Source organism: Pseudophryne corroboree, chromosome 4, assembly GCF_028390025.1.
Source record: "Pseudophryne corroboree isolate aPseCor3 chromosome 4, aPseCor3.hap2, whole genome shotgun sequence".
Taxonomy (NCBI): domain Eukaryota; kingdom Metazoa; phylum Chordata; class Amphibia; order Anura; family Myobatrachidae; genus Pseudophryne; species Pseudophryne corroboree.
The window spans coordinates 466,778,620-466,800,365 of NC_086447.1; the positions used below are offsets into that span (position 1 = coordinate 466,778,620).

At 49.9% G+C, this 21,746-nt stretch overlaps 1 protein-coding gene across 1 annotated transcript in view; it reads right to left on the reverse strand.

The window, feature by feature from the left end:
- USP45 (ubiquitin specific peptidase 45) overlaps nt 1-21,746 on the reverse strand; it is a 478,824-nt gene that overhangs the window by 394,322 nt on the left and 62,756 nt on the right.

The following is a 21,746-nucleotide window of genomic DNA, read 5'->3' on the forward strand; positions in this document are numbered from 1 at the left end:
GAAGAAAACTAAATGAAAATAGAAACTGAAATAGAAACTTATTTGTTGCAGTAGAACAGGGGCGTCGGAACCGGGGGGGCAAGGGGGCAAACATAGAGAGGCGCCGATCATGCGATCATGTATAGGAGGAGCAGAGGTGTTATGTGCGGTCAGGTTAAAGACAGCACAATACATCCACCACTCCGTGCAGTCAGCGAATGTAATCGCAGCAGAAACAGCATCGTGCATGTTGCGCCCCTCCTACTCCCTGCTGGTCCCGGCCACCAGCCTCACCTCTACACGATGCACTGCTCCTGTGCGTCCGTTCTTTACACTGCACAGCGTTTCGTGTGCCCCGGGAGCCAATCACGATTCTTGTTGCGTTTCCCGCTCCGCTATTGCCCGTCGGTTCCGTGCTGCAGCCACCCACAGCACCCGCCTGTGGATACAGCCCCATCCCTCCCTGTCTGGTCCCGGCAGCGCGGGGATGAGCCTGCAGACAGCAGCAAGGTGGTGCAGGACGGGGACGTCATACATCCCATGCAGCACACTGTGTCAGCGGATCTCTCCATCTCTGATACACAAGAACTCAGCGCCGGGCTGCGGGGCAGGTGAGGAGTGTGTGGGGAGCTGCCAGTGACAGCAATGAGTAGGAGGACAGCAGCTGGCTCTGAGGGGGATTCTGCATCTGCGCCCATCCAGAGCCTGAGTATTGTGTATGGTAACACTGTGCAATCTCATTTTAGCTAGGTTTATTTTAGCTGTACCGATGACTCCATGCAATCTCATTGACCTCCCCCTTCTCTCCCCCTCTGCCCCCTTTCTCTTTCTCTCTCTCTCGTCCCTGTGCCTCTCTTTATCTCCTCTCTCTGCCTCTCTTTATCTCCTCTCTCTCCTCTCTGTGCCTCTCTTTATCTCCTCTCTCTGCCTCTCTTTATCTCCTCTCTCTCCTCTCTGTGCCTCTCTTTATCTCCTCTCTCTGTTTCTCTCGCTCTCATCTCTGTGCCCCCCTCTCTCCTCTCTGTGCCTATCTTTATCTCCTCTCTCTGCTTCGCTCTCCCCTCTCTGTGCCTCTCTCGTTATCTCCGCTCTGCACCCTCTTTCTCTCCTTTCTATGCCTCTCTAACATTTCTCTCCTCTCCACTCTGTGCCTCTCTCTTTCTCTCCTCTGTACTTCTCTATCTCCTCTCTGCCCCCCCCCCCCTCTCCTTTCTATGCCTCTTTCTCATCCGTGCCTCTCTCTCATCTCCTTTCTGTGCATCTTCCTCTCCTTTTCTGCATCACTCTCTCCTCTCTATCCCCCTATCTCTCTCTTTTCTATGCCTCTCTCATCTCTCTCTGCCCCCCCCCCCCCCCCCCCTCCACACACTATCTCTGCTTGCTCTCATCTCTATTCTCAATTTATGTCTTTTGGTCCCCCTCCTCTCTCTCTGCATCTCTGCCACTCACTCTCTCTTCTCTCTCTCTGCCTATCTTGCTTCTTTCTTTCTCCCGCCGCACTTTTCTCTCAGCATCTCTCTGCCACTCACTCTCTCCTCTCTCTCTCTGCCTCTCTTGCTCTCTCTTCATAAACGTCTACCACCAGCTCCCATCTTGTTCCTTGCACTTGTTCACAGTCTCTCTCTCCCCTTTGTTGTTGCTCCCCTTTGATTTCCTTCTCTCTCTCTAAACCTGCAACACAAACCTCTAATGGGCCCTACACACTGGCAGATAAAATGCACGATATGGACGTTCTCGTTCATTAATGAACGAGAACTCATTCATATCGTGTAGTGTGTAGGCACCAACGATTAATGATGCGCGGCCCCGCACACGTTAATCGTTGGTGCCCCATCGCTTATGCATGCAAGCCAATAAGGACGAGATTGTCCATATTAGAATGCAGTACTATGGAACCGGATGACGGGGGGGGGGGGGGGGGGGGGGGAGTGAAGAAACTTCACTTCCCCCGTCACTGCCATCCCGCAGCTGGGTCGACCGCCGGCCGTATCCGCCGTCGGGCAGTTCGGCAGCGGATCTGCCAGTGTGTAGGGCCCATTACAGTGGGTGTTGTCAACTGTCAACTCCACCTGAGGAAAAGAATAAAACTGTCCCTGTTGGTGCTGCTCTTTGGGGACAATTCTGCTCATCTCCAGTCTCCACCACCAGCAGCTCTCCCAGCAGCAGTGTGGCTATTGTGAGAGCTGCTGCTGGTTTGAGGGGGTGACATTTAGCGATTCAGCAATTTAGGGGCGCCGAAATGAGATTATATCCTGCCCCCCCAACCTAAAAACATTCTGATGCCCCTGCAGAAGAACGATTAATAATAAGTGAAGTGGACTATAACAAAATTACAAAGTACTTCAGTGTAAACCAAATAGACTGGCACTACAGGCAGAGACTGCTTGTGATGCAATGGTTTATTAGAAATACCTTATGGTATCTGAAGGTGTGTACTGAACAAAGCCATAACTAAACATTATGGTGTCCCATGCCTTAAAAAGAATTGGTGCCTTCCCATAACCAAAATGAGGACAGTGTGCGCAGAAGGCGCGCAGCAAAAATATAGGGGTGTGGCTTCATGGGGAAGGGGCGTGGTCACAAAATAATACCAATTCATATTACGCAGCACAGTAGTCTCTCTTATTCAAATTATGCCACACAGAAGTGACACTTAAATACATTACGCCAGTTGGGGCCCCCTTTAACACGTTATGCCAGGCAGGGACCCCGTTACACATTACTCCACACAGGGCACGTTTTACACAATACTCCAGACAGAGCTAGTTTTATACATTACTCCAGACAGAGCCCCCTTTTACACATTGCGCCAAGCAGGGATCCCTCTTACCCATTACTCCGGTCAAAGCCCCCGTTACACAAGGTGTGCGCGCTAGGATATACTTACGTTCAGGGCTGGACTAAGGGCCGATGGGCCGGTCTGGTCATACAGAGAGCCGGGACGGCCGCGGGTAGCTTCCGGCTCTCTGGTTTGTCTCCCCCGCCGCCTGAAGTGCCATTTCTAAGAAATATGGGGGTGTGCCACGAGTTCACACTCACGTGAGCAATGTCTGTGCGACCCTTTCACATGCACACACATTCCAGGGCCAAAAAGCAGTCTAAGTCCATCCCTGCTTACTTTGTTCCAGAGCAGCAGCTTCCACCAGACTCCTCTAGCACTTCAGATACTGTGGACACAGAAGGGGAAGCCGGGAGGGGCGGAGTATACCAAGGGAAGGGAAGCGCTGCCCAGCTACCTATGTGAGAAGTAGCCAGGTGCTGCAGCTACGTAGCGGTATTTGGAGAAAGGAAAACACTGCATTCCAGTATAAATACCATCTGTGAAACACAGTGGTGGTGGTGGTGGTATCATGGTTTGGGCCTGTTTGATGGGACAATAAATTCTGAATTATACCAGAATATTCTAAAGGAAAATGTCAGGACATCAGAACGTAGGTCATGCAGCAATACAAGAACCCAAAGCACACAAGTCATTCGACCAAAGAATGGATAAAGAAGAAATAATAAGATTTTAAACCTACCGGTAAATCTTTTTCTCCTAGTCCGTAGAGGATGCTGGGGACTCCGTAAGGACCATGGGGTATAGACTGTTCTTCCCAGGAGACATGGGCACTATAAAGAACTTTAGAAAGGGTATGCACTGGCTCCTCCCCCTATGCCCCTCCTCCAGTTAGAGAACTGTGCCCAGAGGAGACGGACAGTACGAGGAAAGGATTTTGTTAATCCAAGGCCAAGATTCATACCAGCCCACACCATCCACACTGTTTAACATGGAATATACGCAACCAGTCAACAGAATGCAACAAAACAGTATCAGGCAAAGACTGATTACAACTGTAACATAACCCTTATTGAAGCAATAACTATATACAAGCCTTGCAGAAAGTAGTCCGCACTGGGACGGGCGCCCAGCATCCTCTACGGACTAGGAGAAAAAGATTTACCGGTAGGTTTAAAATCTTATTTTCTCTTACGTCCTAGAGGATGCTGGGGACTCGTAAGGACCATGGGGTTTATACCAAAGCTCCAGACCGGGCGGGAGAGTGCGGACGACTCTGCAGCACCGACTGAGCAGACGCAAGGTCCTCATCAGCCAGGGTATCAAACTTATAGAACTTTGCAAAAGTGTTTGAACCCGACCAGGTAGCTGCTCGGCAAAGCTGTAAAGCCGAGACGCCTCGGGCAGCCGCCCAAGAAGAGCCCACCTTCCTAGTGGAATGGGCCTTTACCGAATTTGGTAACGGCAATCCTGCCGTAGAATGAGCCTGCTGAATCGTGTTACAGATCCAGCGAGCAATAGTCTGCTTCGAAGCAGGAGCGCCAACTTTGTTGGCCGCATACAGGACAAACAGTGCCTCTGTTTTCCTAACCCGAGCCGTCCTGGCTACATAGATTTTTAAGGCCCTGACTACATCCATGGACTTGGAGTCCTCCAAGTCACCCGTAGCCACAGGCACCACAATAGGTTGGTTCATATGAAACGATGAAACCACCTTGGGCAAAAATTGAGGACGAGTCCTCAACTCCACTCTATCCATATGGAAAACCAGATAGGGGCTCTTGTGAGATAAGGCCGCCAATTCGGACACCCGCCTCGCAGATGCCAAGGCCAGCAACATGACCATCTTCCAAGTGAGAAACTTTAATTCAACCGTCTGAAGCGGTTCAAACCAGTGAGAGTTTAGGAACCGTAATACCATGTTAAGGTCCCATGGTGCCACTGGGGGCACAAAAGGAGGCTGGATGTGCAGCACTCCCTTTACAAAAGTCTGGACTTCTGGGAGAGAAGCTTATTCCCTCTGAAAGAATATAGATAAGGCCGAAAATAAGAATTTACTTACCGATAATTCTATTTCTCGGAGTCCGTAGTGGATGCTGGGGTTCCTGAAAGGACCATGGGGGATAGCGGCTCCGCAGGAGACAGGGCACAAAAAAGTAAAGCTTTTACCAGATCAGGTGGTGTGCACTGGCTCCTCCCCCTATGACCCTCCTCCAGACTCCAGTTAGGTACTGTGCCCGGACGAGCGTACACAATAAGGGAGGCAATTTGAATCCCGGGTAAGACTCATACCAGCCACACCAATCACACCGTACAACTTGTGATCTAAACCCAGTTAACAGTATGATAACAGAAAGAGCCTCTTAAAGATGGCTCCTTAACAATATAACCCGAATTTGTTAACAATAACTATGTACAGTATTGCAGATAATCCGCACTTGGGATGGGCGCCCAGCATCCACTACGGACTCCGAGAAATAGAATTATCGGTAAGTAAATTCTTATTTTCTCTATCGTCCTAAGTGGATGCTGGGGTTCCTGAAAGGACCATGGGGATTATACCAAAGCTCCCAAACGGGCGGGAGAGTGCGGATGACTCTGCAGCACCGAATGAGAGAATTCCAAGTCCTCTTTTGCCAGGGTATCAAATTTGTAGAATTTTACAAACGTGTTGTCCCCCGACCACGTAGCTGCTCGACAGAATTGTAATGCCGAGACCCCTCGGGCAGCCGCCCAAGATGAGCCCACCTTCCTTGTGGAATGGGCCTTAACAGATTTAGGCTGTGGCAGGCCTGCCACAGAATGAGCAAGTTGAATTGTGTTACAAATCCAACGAGCAATCGTCTGCTTAGAAGCAGGGGCACCCAACTTGTTGGGTGCATATAGTATCAACAGCGAGTCAGATTTTCTGACTTCAGCCGTCCTTGAAATGTATATTTTTAAGGCTCTGACAACGTCCAACAACTTGGAGTCCTCCAAGTCGCCAGTGGCCGCAGGCACCACAATAGGTTGGTTCAGGTGAAACGCTGATACCACCTTAGGGAGAAAATGCGGACGAGTCCTCAGTTCTGCCCTATCCGAATGGAAGATTAGATAAGGGCTTTTATAAGATAAAGCCGCCAATTTAGATACTCTCCTGGCGGAAGCCAGGGCCAGTAACATAGTCACTTTCCATGTGAGATATTTAAAATCCACCTTTTTCAATGGTTCAAACCAATGGGATTTGAGGAAATCTAAAACTACATTTAGATCCCACGGTGCCACCGGAGGCACCACAGGAGGCTGTATATGCAGTACTCCTTTAACAAAAGTCTGTACCTCAGGAACTGAGGCCAATTCTTTTTGGAAGAATATTGACAGGGCCGAAATTTGAACCTTAATAGATCTCAATTTGAGACCCATAGACAATCCTGATTGTAGGAAATGTAGGAAACGACCCAGTTGAAATTCCTCCGTCGGAACACTCCGATCCTCGCACCACGCGACATATTTTCGCCAAATGCGGTGATAATGTTTCGCGGTGACTTCCTTCCTTGCCTTAATCAAGGTAGGAATGACTTCTTCTGGAATGCCTTTCCCTTTTAGGATCTGGCGTTCAACCGCCATGCCGTCAAACGCAGCCGCGGTAAGTTTTGAAAGAGACAGGGACCCTGTTGTAGCAGGTCCCTTCTCAGAAGTAGAGGTCACGGGTCGTCCGTGACCAACTCTTGAAGTTCCGGGTACCAAGTCCTTCTTGGCCAATCCGGAGCCACTAGTATTGTTCTTACTCCTCCTCACCGTATAATCTTCAATACCTTTGGTATGAGAGGCAGAGGAGGAAACACATATACTGATTTGTACACCCAAGGTGTTACCAGTGCGTCCACAGCTATTGCCTGTGGATCTCTTGACCTGGCGCAATACTTGTCCAGTTTCTTGTTGAGGCGAGACGCCATCATGTCTACCATTGGTCTTTCCCAACAGTTTATTAGCATGTGGAAGACTTCTGGATGAAGACCCCCCTCTCCCGGGTGAATATCGTGTCTGCTGAGGAAGTCTGCTTCCCAGTTGTCCACGCCCGGGAAGAATACTGCTGACAGTGCTATTACGTGATTCTCCGCCCAGCGAAGAATCTTGGCAGCTTCTGCCATTGCACTCCTGCTTCTTGTGCCGCCCTGTCTGTTTACATGGGCGACCGCCGTGATGTTGTCCGACTGAATCAACACCGGTTTTCCTTGCAGGAGTGGTTCCGCCTGGCTTAGAGCATTTTAGATTGCTCTTAGTACCAGAATGTTTATGTGAAGAGACTTTTCCAGGTTCGTCCATACCCCCTGGAAGTTTCTTCCTTGTGTGACTGCTCCCCAACCTCTCAGGCTGGCGTCCGTGGTCACCAGGATCAAATCCTGTATGCCGAATCTGCGGCCCTCCAATAGATGAGCCTTTTGCAACCACCACAGAAGATATACCCTTGTCCTTGGCGACAGGGTTATTCGCAGGTGCATCTGAGGATGCGACCCTGACCATTTGTCCAACAGATCCCTTTGGAAAATTCTTGCATGGAATCTGCCGAATGGAATTGCTTCGTAAAAAGCCACCATTTTTCCCAGGACTCTTGTGCATTGATGTACAGACACCTTTCCTGGTTTTAGGAGGTTCCTGACAGGTCGGATAACTCCTTGGCTTTTTCCTCGGGAAGAAAAACCTTTTTCTGAACCGTGTCCAGAATCATCCCTAGGAACAGCAGACGTATCGTCGGAAAACAGCTGCGATTCTTGGAATATTTAGAATCCAGTCGTGCCGTCGAAGAACTACTTTAGATAGTGCTCTTCCGACCTCCAACTGTTCTCTGGAACTTGCCCTTTTTAGGTCGTGCAAGTAAGGGATAATTTAGATGCCTTTTTTCTTTGAAGAAACATCTTTTCGGCCATTACCTTGGTAAAAAGGCCCGGGGTGCCGTGGATAATTCAAACGGCATCGTCTGAAACTGATATTGACAGTTCTGTACCACGAACCAGAGGTACCCTTGATGAGAAGGACAAAATTTGGACATGGAGGTAATCCTTGATGTCCAGGGACACCATATAGTCCCCTTTTTTCCGGTTCGCTATCACTGCTCTGAGTGACTTTATCTCGATTTGAACCTTTTATGTAAGTGTTCAAAACATTTTAGATTTAGACTATGTGTCACCAAGCCGTCTGGCTTCAGTACCACAATATAGTGTGGAAAAATAATACCCTTTTCCTTGTCGTAGGAGGGGTACTTTGATTATCACCTGCTGGATATACCGCTTGTGAATTGTTTCCAATGCTGCCTCCCTGTCGGAGGGAGCCGTTGGTAAAGCAGACTTCAGGAACCTGCGAGGAGAAGATGTCTCGACTCTCCAATCTTTACCCCTGGGATAATACTCGTACGATCTAGGGGTCAACTTGCGAGTGATCCCACTGCGCCCTGAGACTCTTGAGACTACCCCCCCACCTTGAGTCCGCTTGCACGGCCCCAGCGTCATGCTGAGGACTTGGCAGACGCGGTGGAGGGCTTCTTTTCCTGGGAAAGGGCTGCCTGCTGCAGTCTACTTCCCTTACCTCTATGTCTGGGCAGATATGACTGGCCTTTTGCCTGCATGCCCTCATGGGAAAGGAAAGATTGAGGCTGAAAAGACGGTGTCTTTTTTAGCTGAGATGTAACTTGGGGTAAAAAAGGTTGGATTTCCCAGCTGTTGCTGTGGTCCCCAGGTCCGATGGACCGACCCCCAAATAACTCCTTCCCTTTATACAGCAATACTTCCATCTGCCGTATGGGATCTGTATCACCTGACCACTGTCGTGTCCCTGACATCTTCTGGGAGATATGGACAACGCACTTATCTTGATGCCAGAGAGCAAATATCCCTCTGTGCATCTCACATACATATATATAGAATGCATCCTATTAAATGCTCTACATGAATAAAATATTTTCAGTCAGGGAATCCGACCAAGCCAACCCAGCACTGCATCTCCAGGCTGATGGCGATCGCTGGTCGCAGTATAACCACCGTATGTGTGTATATACTTTTTAGGATATTTTTCCAGCTTCCTATCAGCTGGCTCCTTGAGGGCGGCCGTATCTGGAGACGGTAACGCCACTTGATAAGCGTGTGAGCGCCTTATCACCCTAAGGGGTGTTTCCCAACGTACCCTAATTTCTGGCGGGAAAGGGTATAACGCCAATATTTGCTATCGGGGTAACCCTACGCATCATCACACACTTCATTTTATTTTATCTGATTCAGGAAAAACTACAGGTAGTTTTTTCCACTCCCACATAATACCCTTTCTTGTGGTACTTGTAGTATCAGAAACACGTAACACCTCCTTCATTGCCCTTAACGTGTGGCCCTAATGAGAAATACGTTTGTTTATTCACCGTCGACACTGTATTCAGTGTCCGTGTCTGTGTCTGTGTCGACCGACTGAGGTAAATGGGCGTTTTTAAAACCCCTGACGGTGTTTCTGAGCCGCCTGGACCGGTCCTAATAGATTGTCGGCCGTCTCATGTCGTCAACCGGCCTTGCAGCGTGTTGACATTCTCACGTAATTCTCTAAATAAGCCATCCATTCCGGTGTCGACTCCCTAGAGAGTGACATCACCATTACAGGCAATTTCTCCGCCTCCTCACCAACATCGTCCTCATACATGTCGACACACACGTGCCGACACACAGCACACACACCGGGAATGCTCTGACAGAGGACAGGACCCACTAGCCCTTTGGGGAGACAGAGGGAGAGTCTGCCAGCACACACCAAAAACGCTATAATTATATAGGGACAACCTTATATAAGTGTTTCTCCCTTATAGCATCTTTTATATATATACAATATCGCCAAAATCAGTGCCCCCCCTCTCTGTTTTAACCCTGTTTCTGTAGTGCAGTGCAGGGGAGAGCCTGGGAGCCTTCTCTCCAGCTTTTCTGTGAGAGAAAATGGCGCTGTGTGCTGAGGAGATAGGCCCCGCCCCTTTTACGGCGGGCTCTTCTCCCGCTATTTTTGAAGTTAGGCAGGGGTTAAATATCTCCATATAGCCTCTGTGGGCTATATGTGAGGTATTTTTTGCCTCTAATAAGGTTTTTATTTGCCTCTCAGAGCGCCCCCCCCAGCGCTCTGCACCCTCAGTGACTGTTGTGTGAAGTGTGCTGAGAGGAAAATGGCGCACAGCTGCAGTGCTGTGCGCTACCTTTATGAAGACTCAGGAGTCTTCAGCCGCCGATTTTGGACCTCTTCTCTCTTCAGCGTCTGCAAGGGGGCCGGCGGCGCGGCTCCGGTGACCATCCAGGCTGTACCTGTGATCGTCCCTCTGGAGCTAGTGTCCAGTAGCCAAGCAGCAAATCCACTCTGCACGCAGGTGAGTTCACTACTTCTCCCCTAAGTCCCTCGTTGCAGTGATCCTGTTGCCAGCAGGACTCACTGTAAAGTAAAAAACCTAAGCTAAACTTTCTCTAAGCAGCTCTTTAGGAGAGCCACCTAGATTGCACCCTTCTCGTTCGGGCACAAAATCTAACTGGAGTCTGGAGGAGGGTCATAGGGGGAGGAGCCAGTGCACACCACCTGATCTGGTAAAAGCTTTACTTTTTTGTGCCCTGTCTCCTGCGGAGCCGCTATCCCCCATGGTCCTTTCAGGAACCCCAGCATCCACTTAGGACGATAGAGAAATCTGTACCTTAATGGCCTAACTTCAGGCCCATATCCACTCCTGTCTGTAGAAAGTGGAGAAAACGGCCCAGATGGAAATCCTCCGTAGGAGCATGTTTGGCTTCACACCAAGAAACATATTTCCTCCAGATACGGTGATAATGTTTCGCCGTCACCTCCTTCCTAGCCATTATCAGCGTAGGGATGACTTCTTCCGGAATACCTTTCCCTGCTAGGATTCGGTGTTCAACCGCCATGCCGTCAAACTTAACCGCTGTAAGTCTTGGAACACGCAGGGCCCCTGCTGTAACAGGTCCTTCCTGAGAGGAAGAGGCCACGGATCTTCTGTGAGCATTTCCTGAAGATCTGAGTACCAGGCTCTTCGAGGCCAATCTGGAACAATGAGTATTGTCCGCACTCTTTTTCGTCTTATGTTTCTCAATATTTTTGAGATGAGAGGAAGAGGAGGGAACACATAGACCGACTGAAACACCCATGGTGTCACCAGGGCGTCCACCGCTACTGCCTGAGGGTCCCTTGACCTGGTACAATACCTCTGAAGCTTCTTGTTGAGGCGTGACGCCATCATGTCTATTTGAGGAATTCCCCAAAGACTTGTTATCTCTGTAAAAACTTCTTGATGAAGTCCCCACTCTCCTGGATGGAGATCGTGCCTGCTGAGGAAGTCTGCTTCACAGTTGTCCACTCCTGGAATGAAGACTGCTGACAGAGCGCTTACGTGATTTTCCGCCCAGCGAAGAATCCTGGTGGCTTCCGCCATTGCCACTCTGCTCCTTGTCCCGCCTTGGCGGTTTACATGAGCCCCTGCTGTGACGTTGTCTGATTGAACCAGAACCGGTAGGTCGCGAAGAAGAATCTCCGCTTGTCGTAGGCCGTTGTATATGGCCCTCAATTTCAGTACGTTGATGTGCAGACAAGCCTCCTGGCTTGACCACAGTCCCTGAAAATTTCTTCTTTGTGTGACTGCTCCCCATCCTCGGAGGCTCGCGTCCGTGGTCATCAGAACCCAGTCTTGAATGCCGAACCTGCGACCCTCTAGAAGGTGAGCACTCTGCAGCCACCACAGGAGAGACACCCTGGCCCTGGGGGACTGGCTTATCTTCTGATGTATTTGTAGATGGGACCCGGACCACTTGTCCAGAAGGTCCCACTGAAATGTCCTTGCATGAAACCTGCCAAAAGGGATGGCCTCGTAGGCTGCCACCATTTTCCCCAGAACTCGAGTGCATTGATGAACAGACACTCTTTTTGGTTTTAGCAGGTCTCTGACCATGTTCTGGAGGTCCTGGGCTTTTTCCATTGGGAGAAAAACCCTCTTCCGTTCCGTGTCCAGAATCATGCCTAGGAATGATAGTCGAGTCGTTGGAATCAACTGTGACTTTGGCAGATTTAGAATCCAACCGTGCTGTTGTAGCACTCTCAGTGAGAGTGATACGCTCTTCAGCAATTGTTCTCTCAATCTCGCTTTTATCAGGAGATCGTCCAAGTACGGGATAATTGTGACTCCCTGCCTGCGCAGGAGCACCATCATCTCCGCCATCACCTTGGTGAAAATTCTCGGGGCCGTGGAAAGCCCAAACAGCAACGTCTGAAACTGGTAATGACAGTCCCGTACAGCGAATCTCAGGTACTCCTGATGAGGAGGATATAAAGGTGGACATGAAGTTATGCATCCTTTATGTCTAGTGACACCATAAAATCCCCCCCTTCCAGACTGGAGATCACTGCCCGGAGCGATTCCATCTTGAATTTGAACTTTTTCAAGTACAGGTTTAGGGATTTTAGATTTAAGATGGGTCTGACCGAGCCATCCGGCTTCGGGACCACGAACAGGGTCGAATAGTACCCTTTTCCCTGTTGGACTAGGGGAACCTTGATAATCACCTGCTGTTGACACAGCTTTTGAATCGCAGCTAACACTACTGCCCTCTCTGGGGGAGAAGCTGGCAAGGCCGACTTGAAAAATCGGCGAGGGGGCACCTCTTCGAATTCCAGTTTGTAGCCTTGGGATACAATTTCCATCGCCCAAGGATCCACGTCTGACCGAACCCAGACCTGGCTGAAGAGTCGAAGACGTGCCCCCACCGGCGCGGACTCCCTCAGTGGAGCCCCAGCTTCATGCCGTGGATTTAGTAGAAGCCGGGGAAGACTTCTGTTCCTGGGAACTAGCCAAAGCAGGCGTTCTTTTCCCTCTACCCTTACCTCTGGCGAGGAAGGATGAGCCCCGACCTCTTCTGGACTTATGCGACCGAAAGGACTGCATCTGATATTGCGGAGTTTTCTTTTGCTGCGGGGGAACAAAAGGCAAAAAGGTAGATTTATCCGCGGTAGCCGTTGAAACCAGGTCCGCAAGACCTTCCCCGAATAAAACTTCACCCTTGTAAGGTAAAACCTCCATATGCTTCTTTGAGTCGGCATCACCCGGCAGGTCCACAGGGCACGCCTAGCAGAAATCGCCATGGCATTGGCTCTCGAACCTAGCAGCCCAACGTCTCTTTGAGCGTCTCTCATATATAAGACTGCGTCTTTAATATGACCTAAAGTCAATAAAATGGTATCCCTATCTAGGGTATCAAAGTCAGCTGACAAGGTATCTGTCCAAGCTGCAACTGCGCTACATAACCATGCCGATGCTATTGCCGGTCTGAGTAAAGCACCCGTATGCGTATAAATAGATTTTAAGGTAGTTTCCTGTCTGCGATCAGCAGGATCCTTGAGGGCTGCCGTATCAGGAGACGGTAGTGTCACCTACTTGGACAAGCGCGTTAAAGCCTTGTCTACCCTGGGCGAGGATTCCCACCGTACCCTGTCCTGTGCAGGGAAAGGATACGCCATAAGAATCCTCTTGGGAATCTGCAGTTTTTTGTCTGGAGTTTCCCAAGCTTTTTCAAATAACTCGTTCAGCTCATGAGATGGGGGAAAGGTTACCTCAGGTTTCTTTTCCTTATACATGCGCACCCTCGTGTCAGGGACAGAGGGGTCATCTGTGATATGCAAAACATCTTTTATTGCAATGATCATATAATGAATACTTTTGGCCACCCTTGGGTGTAACCTTGCATCATCGTAGTCGACACTGGAGTCAGAATCCGTGTCGGTATCAGTGTCTGCTATTTGGGATAGAGAACGTTTCTGAGACCCTGAAGGGCCCTGTGACACAGTCAAAGCCATGGATTGACTCCCTGCTTTTTCCCTGGACTCTGCTTTGTCCATCCTCTTATGTAATAAGGTCACATTTGCATTTAAAACATTCCACATGTCCAACCAATCAGGTGTCGGCGTTGTCGATGGAGACATGACAATCATCTGCTCCACCTCCTCCTTAGATGAGCCTTCCGCTTCAGACATGTCGACACACTCGTACCGAGACCCCCACACACACAGGGATATATTTATATGGAGACAGTTCCCCACTAAGGCCCTTTGGAGAGACAGAGAGAGAGTATGCCAGCACACACCCAGCGCCAACTGACACTGGAAACAAATTCCCAGATAATATAGCGCTTTTTTATATATAATTATCTGTGTAATACACTCACTGCGCCTTACAAGTGCCCCCCCCTCTTCCCTTTTCAGCCCTGTGTCACCGTGTTCAGCAGGGGAGAGTCCGGGGAGCCAGCTTCTCTGCAGTACACTGTGGAGAAAATGGCGCTGGTTAGTGTTGTGGGACCAAGCTCCGCCGCCTCCAGCGGCGGGCTTCGGTCCCGCTCAATTTTGTATAACTGGCGGGGGATTAGTATTACTACTGCCTCCGCAGCCTATATATACTTATATGCGAGTCCTAGAGGTTTATATTGCTGCCCAGGGCACCCCCCCTGCGCCCTGTACCCATCAGTGCCTGCTCGTGTGTGTTGTGTGTGGGAGCAATGGCGCGCAGCGCTTATTTCAGGGAAGATCAGAAGTCTTCTGCCGCCTTTGAAGTCTTCTTTCTTCTTATACTCACCCGGCTTCTATCTTCCGGCTCTGTGAGGAGGACGGCGGCGCGGCTCTGGGACAAACGGCGAGGGGAGACCTGCGTTCCGACTCCCTCTGGAGCTAATGGTGTCCAGTAGCCGAAGAAGCAGAGCCTATCACTTAAGTAGGTCTGCTTCTCTCCACTCAGTCCCACGATGCAGGGAGCCTATTGCCAGCAGTGCTCCATGAAAATAAAAAACCTAACAAAATTCTTTTTTCAGAGAAACTCAGGAGAGCTCCCTGTAATGCACCCAGTCTCCTCTGGGCACAGGAATCAACTGAGGTCTGGAGGAGGGGCATAGAGGGAGGAGCCAGTGCACACCCATTCTAAAGATCTTTATAGTGCCCATGTCTCCTGCGGAGCCCGTCTATATCCCATGGTCCTTATGGAGTCCCCAGCATCCTCTAGGACGTAAGCGAAATAAAGCTTTGGTACAGCCAAGTCAAAGTCCTGACCTTAATCAAATTGAAATGTTGTGGAAGGACCTGAAGCGAGCAGTTCATGGGAGGAAACCCACCAACATAACAGAGTTGAAGTGGTTTTGTATTGCGGAATGGGGTAAAAATTCCTCCAAGCCAATGTCCAGGACTAATCAACAATTACCGGAAACCTTTACATGCAGTTATTGCTGCACTGGGGAATCATACCAGATACCTGTACTATAAGCAAATGCCACACTTGCCAGGACATTGAGACAGCCACTGGCGACAATTCTGGACCTCTGCTACATAATAAGATGAAACAACTGGACACACATTGGTCAAACAGCGACCTTCTGAGTATCCCATAGGTCGCTCAATATGGCTGCTGGCAGCAAGATGTCAGAGCCATTGTAACTGCATATGGGATTGCAGTTCAATACTGTGCCATACCCCCAAAACGTTTGCGACACGCCTGCTTTTGAGTTGCCACTCCCCCATTACTTCCCATGAACAGTCCCTTAAGCATGGTACAAACTGAGCGATATGTCGTCTGATCTGGTGGTTTGGGCCGACATATCGCCTACATCACTCAATGTGTAAGCTCAGCATGCGCGCCCCCCCATGCTACATCGTCAGAGCTGATGTGCTGCACATCAAACCTAGCGATAACGCTAGCGATTTGGTGCCTATCGCGCAGTGTGTACTGCCAAGCAGACGTCCTGACGATATTCCCATTATTTAAATTAGCCAGTGATCTTTCTAGTGTGTAGAAGAACAGTGCTATGGGGGTCATTCCGACCTGATCGCACGCTAGCTATTTTTTGCAGCGCTGCGATCAGGTCAAAACTCGGCAAAACTGCGCATGCGTATGCACCGCAATGCGCAGGCACGTCATAGGGTACAAAGCGGATCGTTGCTGGGCGATGGATTTAACGATGAATCCATTTGCACAAGCGATCGCAAGAAGACTGACAGGAAGAAGACGTTTATGGGTGTCAACTGATCAATTTCAGGGAGTGATTGGAAAAACGCAGGCGTGTTCAAGCGTTTGCAGGGCGGATGTCTGACATCAATTACGGGAACGGACAGGCTGAAGTGATTGCAGCAGCTGCGTAAGTTCAGACCTACTCAGAAACTGTACAAATTGTTTTTGTACTGCGCGGCTGCACAAGCGTTCGCACACTTGCAAAAATAAAATACACTCCCCTATAGGCGGCGACTGTCTGATCGCAGCGCTGCAAAAAATAAGATTTTGGTTACCTACCGGTAAATCCTTTTCTCGTAGTCCGTAGAGGATGCTGGGGTCCACATTAGTACCATGGGGTATAGATGGATCCACCAGGAGCCATTGGCACTTTAAGAGTTTGAGAGTGTGGGCTGCCTCCTCCCTCTATGCCCCTCCTACCAGACTCAGTCTAGAAACTGTGCCCGAGGAGACGGACAGCTTCGATAGAAGGATTATACACAGATAGTGGCAAGATTCACACCAGCTCACACATACAAGGCACATCAAGCTAACTAGCTTGAAACGCAGCAACCGCTGAAACATTACTTACCAAGTAACAATGCAGTACTCAATTAAAACGAAGTTGTACTGAATCAAATAACGATAGCAGGAAAACGAAGAGCTGAGCGGGCGCCCAGCATCCTCTATGGACTACGAGAAAAGGATTTACCGGTAGGTAACCAAAATCCTATTTTCTCTTATGTCCTAGAGGATGCTGGGGTCCACATTAGTACCACGGGGATGTACCAAAGCTCCCAGAACGGGCGGGAGAGCGTGGAGGCTCCTGCAGCACTGATAAACTTCAGGTTCTCAGCGGCCAAAGTATCAAACTTGTAGAACTTTGCAAACGTGTTCGACCCAGACCAAGTAGCCGCTCGACAAAGCTGTAAAGCCGAGACACTACGGGCAGTCGCCCAGGAAGAACCCACCTTACGAGTAGAGTGGGCCTTAACAGACGTAGGACACGGCAATCCTGCCGTAGAATAAGCATGCTGGATAGTGAACCTTATCCAGCGAGAGATTGTCTGTTTAGAAGCAGGACACCCAAGTTTCTTGCGATCATCCAGGACAAACAGAGAGTCCGATTTTCTGTGACGAGCAGTCCTCTTCACATAGGTTTTCAGAGCCCTTACAACATCCAAGGACTTTGATGCAATTGAGGAGTCAGTAGCAACTGGCACCACAATAGGTTGGTTGATATGAAATGCCGACACAACCTTCGGAAGAAACTGCTGACGTGTCCGAAGGTCAGCCCTATCTTCATGGAAGATCAAGTATGGGCTTCTACAGGACAAAGCCCCCAACTCTGACACACGTCTAGCAGAAGCTAAGGCCAACAAAGTGACAGCCTTCCACGTGAGAAACTTGACCTCAACCTCCTGTAGAGGCACAAACCAGTCCGACTGGAGAAACCGCAACACCACGTTAAGATCCCATGGCGCCGTTGGTGGCACAAAGAGAGGTTGGATGTGCAGAACTCTCTTCAAAAAAGTCTGAACCTCAGGGATGGCAGCCAACTGTTTCTTGAAGAAAATGGATAGGGAGGAAATTTGTACCTTTATGGAACCCAACCTCAGGCCCATATCCACACCTGCTTGCGGGAAGAGGAGAAAACGTCCCAGTTGAAACTCAACCGTAGGAAACCTCTTGGACTCACACCAAGAGACATATTTTTTTTCCAAATACGATGGTAATGTTTAGACGTAACTCCTTTCCTAGCCTGTATCAGGGTAGGAATAACCTTGTTCGGAATGCCCTTCCGAGCCAGTATCTGGCGTTCAACCTCCATGCCGTCAAACGCAGCCGCAGTAAGTCTTGATAGGCGAATGGCCATTGCTTCAGCAGGTCCTCCCGAAGAGGAAGAGGCCTCGCCTCTTGTAGCAGTAGATCCAGAAGATCCGCGTGCCAAGACCTACTTGGCCAATCTGGAGCAATGGATCGCTTGAACCCTTGTTCTCCTTATGAGCTTTAACACTCTTGGAATGAGTGGAAGTGGAGGACTGGAACACCAACGGAGACACTACGGCATCCACCTCCACGCCTTGCGGGTCCCTCGACCTGGAACAATACCGCCAAAGTTTCTTGTTGAGACGAGAGGCCATCATGTCTATTTGAGGTACACCCTAAAGATTTGTCACCTCCGTGAACACCTCCGGATGGAGTCCCCACTCTCCTGGATGGAGATCGTTTCTGCTGAGGAAGTCCGCTTCCCAGTTGTCTACACCCAGAATGAAGATTGCTGACAGCGCCAACGCGTGTTTTTCTGCCCAGAGGATGATTCTTGTTACCTCTGACATTGCAGCTCTGCTCTTTGTTCCGCCCTGTCGGTTGATGTAAGCCACTGTCGTTACATTGTCAGACTGCACTTGAACGGCCCGATTTCTTAGAAGATGGACCGCTTGGAGAAGACTGTTGTAGACGGCTCTTAGATCTAGAATGTTTATCGGCAGGCCGTCTTCCAGACTTGACCACCTTCCTTGGAAGGTCTCCCCTTGAGTGACTGCACCCCAGCCTCGGAGACCTGCATCCGTGGTTAAAGGGCTCCAGTCCTGAATCCCGAAACTACGGCCCTCCAGAAGGTGAGATAGTTGCAACCACCAGAGGAGTGAAAACCTGGCCTTTGGTGACAGACGTATCCGCTGGTGCATATGTAGATGGGATCCCGACCGCTTGTCCAGGAGATCTATTTGGAAGGGCCGAACATGAAACCTTCCGTACTGTAGAGCCTCTAAAGAGGCCACCATCTTCCCCAGAAGGCGAATGCACTGATGAACCGACGCCCGGGCTGGCTTCAGGACATCCCGGACCATTGTTTGTATCACCAACGCTTTTTCCTCTGGAAGAAAGACCTTCTGCACTCCCGTGTCGAGGATCATTCCCAGAAAGGACAACCGCCTGGTTGGTTCCAAATTTGTTTTGGAAGATTCAGGATCCAACCGTGTTACCTGAGCAGGTGGGTCGTGAGAAGGATGGACTGTAACAGCTTCTCCTTGGACGGTGCCTTTATCAGCAGATCGTCCAGATATGGAATTATGTTCACCCCCTGTCCGCGGAGGAGAAGCATCAGTTCCACCATCACTTTCGTGAAAACCCTTGGTGCTGTGGAGAGGCCAAATGGCAGAGCCTGGAACTGATAGTGACAGTCCAACAGTGCGAATCGGAGATAAGCATGATGCGGCGGCCAAATCGGAATGTGGAGGTACGCATCCTTGATATCCAGAGATACAAGGAATTCCCCCTCTTCCAGAATTGATATCACCGCCCTTAGAGATTCCATTTTGAACTTGAACACTTTCAGAAAGGGGTTTAGCGATTTAAGGTTCAGAATGGGTCTGACGGAACCATCCGGTTTCGGTACCACGATAAGGTACGAATAATAACCTTTGTTTTGCAGATGAGGAGGGACCGGTACAATAACCTTTGTCTCCACCAACTTCTGGACGGCTGCCTGCAGGACAGCCCTGTCTGCCAGCGAAGCTGGCAAGCCTGATTTGAAGAATCGGTGAGGAGGGAGATCTTGAAATTCCAGCCTGTACCCCTGGGACACGATATCTTGCACCCAGGGGTCCAGGCCGGACGACACCCAGACGTGACAGAAAAGCCTGAGTCTCGCTCCCACCGGCCCCACCTCCGGGGCGTGCAGTCCACCGTCATGTGGAGGACTTCGGCGTACCTGAAACAGGTTTCTGTTCCTGGAAACCGGTCGCAGCCGGTTTCTTGGGACTTGGCCCGGCCTCCCCTAAAGAAGGTGTTGGACGGTCTGGCCTTTCGTGGCTTGGCAGCCTGAAAGGGCTGTGATGCAGTTGAAGAAAAGGGTTTCTTCGTAGCAGGTGCAGCTGAGGTAAGAAAAGGTGACTTACCCGCCGTAGCCGTGGAGATCCACGCATCTAACGCTTCCCCAAAGAGAGCCTGACCTGTGTAGGGTATGGTCTCCACACTTCTCCTGGATTCCGCGTCGTCAGACCACTGTCGCAGCCACAGTCCTCAACGAACTGAGACAGACATGGAAGAAATTCCTGCAGCCATGGAACCCAGGTTTTTCATGGATTCTACCAGAAAATATTACGCAAAAACAATTCAACATCAGATTTATCCATAGTATCCAAATCTTCAAGTAATGTGCCTGACCACTTTACTATAGCTTTGGCAATCCAAGCACTGGCAATAGTGGGACGTAATATAGCCCCTGAAGCCGTGTACATGGATTTGAGCGTATTATCAATTTTACGATCAGCCGGCTCTTTCAAGGCGGTGGATACTAGAACAGGTAAAACCACCTTTTTTGAGAGTCTGGATACAGACGCGTCAACAATTGGCGGATTTTCCCATTTTTTTTCTATCCTCCACAGGGAAAGGAAATGCCACCAGGACTTTTTCTCAGGGTTTTCCCATGCTTTTTCAAAATAGCATTTAATTCTTTTGACGCAGGGAAGGTTAGCGAGGCTTTCTTATTTTCAGTAAAGTAAGCCTCCTCAACCTGCACAGGTGTTGTATCAGTAATATTCAACACATCCCTAATGGCCTCTATCATCAACTGCACCCCTTTTGAAGAGATGCTGCCCCCCTCAACACATCCCCATCACCGTCCTCAGTGTCAGAATCAGTATCCGTGTCATCTTGCATAATCTGTGCAAGAGCACGTTTTTGGGAATATACAGCAGGGGGCCCTGAGGTAGCAGAACTGGGCCAGACTGCCATAGAGCTCTGTAAAGCCCGAGTTGCAGACTCATTCTGTGCAACCCTAGTAGAAATCTGAGAAATCATAGATTTGATAGAGGATAACCACTCCCTTGCTGGTATCTGTGCTAAAACAGTGCAATCCTGATTACATGGAATGGGATCATCCTGAGAGGACATATCCTCTGCAGCATATGACACAGAGTCCCTGTACATAGCTTAATGGAGACCACAGACACTCCACACACACACACAGGGGAGGCTAGACAGAGTTTCACCCCCAAGAATGGCAAGAGAGACACAGAGATTGGAGCCAACCCACACACAGCGCTTTTTAGGTAAAGGGAGACCCCCAACCAGCGCTGACTGTGCACCTTAATAGGTTACACAGCCTGTATACAGCCTCCCCCCCTTCTACAACCCCCTGGTACAGTGAGAGATAGCTGGAGTTGTTCTGGAGGGACTTGCTCTTCACTGACAGTGTTGTGCAGGCAGGAAAATGGCGCTGAACCTTGCTGGGTCTGCTCTGAGAAGCCCCGCCTCCAAAATGGCGCTGTCTTCCCACTCTTCATAGGATTATACTGGCACGAGGAATTATGCTGGCAGAGATCCCAGGACCCCGACAGGCTGTGTGACCAGTGTAGGGTGTAGGCACTGGCTCAGGGCGCCCCTCACAGTGCCGCACTATGTACTGCTGAGCCCCGGAGTGCAGTTAATACTGCGCTCCATACCCTGTTGCCGCCATCTTCACACCGGCCCCCCGCTTGCTCGCCACAAATCTTCTGGCTCTGTAAGGATGTGGAGGCATGCTGCTGGGGTGAGCGATCCCCTGTGGCGGGGAACAATTGATCCCCCCAGGAGCTCATTGCCCTGTCAGCAGAGATAGTGGCTCAGACCCCGCAGGGCGGACACTACTCCCCCCCTTAGTCCCACGAAGCAGGGAGGCTGTTGCCAGCAGCCTCCCTGTAAAATAATGAACTCTAAAATGAACTTTTACTAAAGAAGCTCTGTAGAGCTCCCCTAGCTGTGCCAGGCTTCTCGGGCACATTTTCTAAACTGAGTCTGGTAGGAGGGGCATAGAGGGAGGAGCCAGCCCACACTCTCAAACTCTTAAAGTGCCAATGGCTCCTGGTGGACCTCTCTATACCCCATGGTACTAATGTGGACCCCCAGCATCCTCTAAGACGTAAGAGAAAATAGCTAGCGAGTGATCAACTCGGAATTACCCCCTATATCTTATACAATATACTGTTAAGT